A 3687-nucleotide genomic window follows, 5' to 3' on the forward strand; every position below is an offset into this window, starting at 1 on the left:
ACATCATATTTCCTATTGCCCAATTCCGAGCACACATATAATCTATACAGAATTCATACTTCCATACACATCACATAGCTCGATCTCGAACGCACATATAACCAATTCAACGGCACACAGATTCAGATCCCATCATTTATTTCTCATTTTTCTTATAACCAACAAGTGCCCATAATCCAATAGTATGCAATATCAATCACATAACATGTCAACAGTCATCAGTATTCACACAATCATCAAGTATTCCACATGACATCCACACATCACATCAATATCACATATCACATCCATATCCTCATTACGTGCTCAACTATTTAATTTCAGCATTTACAAAACATCCCAACATCATTTACAATTACAACAGAAACTACTAATCGTATCGTACAGCAAACCAATCATATCATAAAGCTACCAAATTGCATCGTATAATACCATACAGAACTCAAGCATAACATATATCATCTCAATCACATCATATTGCCCCACTTGAGGTCCGATCGAATCCTCCTATCACCGTATATCATATATCAGTTCCTCCCATCACACCATATATCGCGTATCATATTTTCGATCACATCATATTTCATATATTAACACTCATTTCCTACAATTCTCAACATAACATACCAACATCTTATTTTGACATATTATCGAATAATACAATTGAAGCAAATCTCATTTCTTTCATTAGGACACACTTTTCATCACTATTTTCAGACACACCCTCCCTGCACTTTTTAAGTCTTTTACACAAAATAACATTACCGAGAGTCGAACTATATGAGGTGGCCAGTCTCATATAACATCTTTCTCGGTCACACGGGAAACTATGTCCCGTACTTTACTAACTTCTTTCCACTTTATAAATAGGCAGCTGCATCGAGTCACTGGTACTAACAGACATTTACTCCTATGTGGCATGTTTCTACACACTTTACTGAATCACTTCTTTCCAGAACCGCCTAAACCTTTGCTCTGATACCAACTTGTAACACCCCTTACCCGGTAGGTAAACCCACCGAATACGTGGTGTCACGTTTCAGTATCGACAACACGTACTGAAATTTTCCTATTTTCTTTTTAGCTTAAAAAGAGCAATTAAAAACTATTACAATTAAAAACTTAACATTTATCCAGCGAAAGATCAAAGATTGAACTATTATACAACATGCCACGACTTTTAACCATGTTGATCACCAGTGACCCGCCAAAAATTGCAAAGCTGCCCAACCACACTGACATACTATCAACTCTAACCTGCAGGGGGGTAAAAGATGATAGGAGTGAGCTTTCCACAGCTCAGTAGATATATCCAAACTATAAAAATTAATTTTCTAATCTAAACTGTATTGAGACTTTACATTATTTATCTTTTACTTATAACCATTCATTCTTAGCACTTCCCACTTTCATAATTTACTATATTAATCTTTTACCCGTCAACACATATTAATTTCCGTATCACCTTCCACATGTTGTCATTTCTTAAGACATCATATATCATGATTCTTTTCTTGTATTACCATATATCACTTTATTACAACATCTATACGTTCACCGTGTTTTCCAGATAATATCTCATAACAATACTATCAAATTGCACCATAATTCTTCATATACTTACTTACAAAATACATGTTTCCATATAATTCCTTAATTTAATCAAATAGCTAATTATTAATTATTCACACTTATTCTTATCTTATAAGCATATTACTTCCCATAATCTGTCATACGTCCTATTTCCATATCCAAAGTCATTCAGTCATTTATAACTTTATGTCACATTCTTATCCACACACCAACGCAGACAAATCGCAAATGTTAACCCATTTCAAACACATATAACGATCGCCAAGGTACTCATATACCGAAATACATATAATCAGAAATAATATACAACCTATATCATAAACAATTCCATATCCATATACATATGCCTCTCTATTCCTTTTTATTATTCTGTGACGGATCAGGCCTGGTATCTGCCCGCAATTTCCAATATGATTGACCCGTAGGTCGCAATATGATTTGACCCGAAGGTCCCACTGTGATTTGACCCGAAGGTCCCAATATGATTTGACCCGAAGGTCCCACTGTGATTTGACCCGAAGGTCCCACTGTGATTTGACCCGAAGGTCCCACTGTGATTTGACCCGAAGGTCCCAATATGTCCACTGTGATTTCAGATCCAGGGCAAGACCGTCACAGATCCTCTTTAGTCGAATGATTCATATAATTCCAATATCATATGCAAAACATATCAATTTCATCAATCACATATCCATATCTTATCCTACCAAATAATTCGAATATAACATATAAAACATATCTGTTGCATCAATCACATATCCATATCGTATTCCACCATCAATATCAAATAACGCATAACCATATTTAGTTCACACCATATAACCCAAATATTCACCACAATCAACATATAGCAATCAACCACATAATATATGTAAAATTAAAAGTGTGATTCATACACACTTCAACGCATATTATCACATTTCACACCATATTATTTCTATCATCATCATATAATTATATTTATACAATTTCTTTGTAGAACTTTCATATCATGTTTATAAATATCATAATAATTCCATTGGTGTCTTCTAATGACATATATATAATTATCACATAGAATAACATATTATTATACATTTAGTTCACACAGTTCGAACCAGAGAAGTAAAATTCATAGTAAGAATATCCTACCTCTTAGGCTTATGAACATAAGCATATTTCACCTTGATACTTCTCTACCTTCTAGGTTCACTCCTTTGTCTCCAAAACGCACTATAGGTTCCTTCGTCTTTATGCGTAATATAAATAGCGTAACTATTAATAACTCATATTTACCCAAAGAAGTCAATTTATAATCCAACATGATTCACTCAAGGATTCCCAATAGTTTAAGAGATATTCTTGTTTTCCCACAGACTACCAAAATCAGACAATTTCTGGCAGTATTTTCTAAACAATTTTTGTAAATGGTATTTGTACTCTTTAATTAATCATAAAATTCAGAGAACAACTAAAAACCTTATAGTTAATTTAGAAATTATGAAATCAAGTTTTCATCGATCTTACATGCCCTAAATATTTCGGATAACACATACCAAAATATGACAAAGTACCAGAATTTTGATAGTTCGTAGCTGTATTGTTATAACAATTTATACACATAGTAAACGAACTCCTAAATTCTCCATAAAATTCAGGGACTCTCAAGACTCATCAGAGTTATTATAAAAATTGATAAACCAAACTTTTCACAGTCCTAAATATTCAAAACAATTCGGAATATGGGTCTGAAAAACAGAGGAGTAAATCTGACTCATACTTTTGTATCAAATTCTATTTCCATTTATGTTTAATCGTCCCATTAACCATAAATCAACAACCATTTACTCTATATAATATCAAAACTATTTAGTTATAGCCAACTTTGTTCGATTATTTAACAATTTCTACCATAATTGGATTTCATTCCGATTATCGAATCAAACGACGTTTATTCACGACGTTAAACACTTTTCCCAACCAAATTCAAATCCACAACAGGCCAAACACCTCAATTATATCCTAGGGTTTCGATCATGATGGAAATTTGGGTTAGGGTTCGATACATTTAAATCCAAGGGTGTAACCCAACGTTATCGACGTCTACAAACTCGT

At 33.3% G+C, this 3687-nt stretch overlaps 1 long non-coding RNA gene across 1 annotated transcript; it reads right to left on the minus strand.

The window, feature by feature from the left end:
* Window positions 1-1088: 1088 nt before the first annotated feature.
* LOC121744091 lies at window positions 1089-2966 on the minus strand. The gene is made up of 2 exons (XR_006038472.1): window positions 2725-2966; window positions 1089-1257 (listed from the first exon to the last, which is right to left on the minus strand). It is a non-coding gene; the product is annotated as an uncharacterized LOC121744091 (long non-coding RNA).
* Between the last annotated feature and the right edge of the window lie 721 nt (window positions 2967-3687).

The sequence above is a fragment of the Salvia splendens genome, chromosome 8, assembly GCF_004379255.2.
Source record: "Salvia splendens isolate huo1 chromosome 8, SspV2, whole genome shotgun sequence".
NCBI classification, from domain to species: domain Eukaryota; kingdom Viridiplantae; phylum Streptophyta; class Magnoliopsida; order Lamiales; family Lamiaceae; genus Salvia; species Salvia splendens.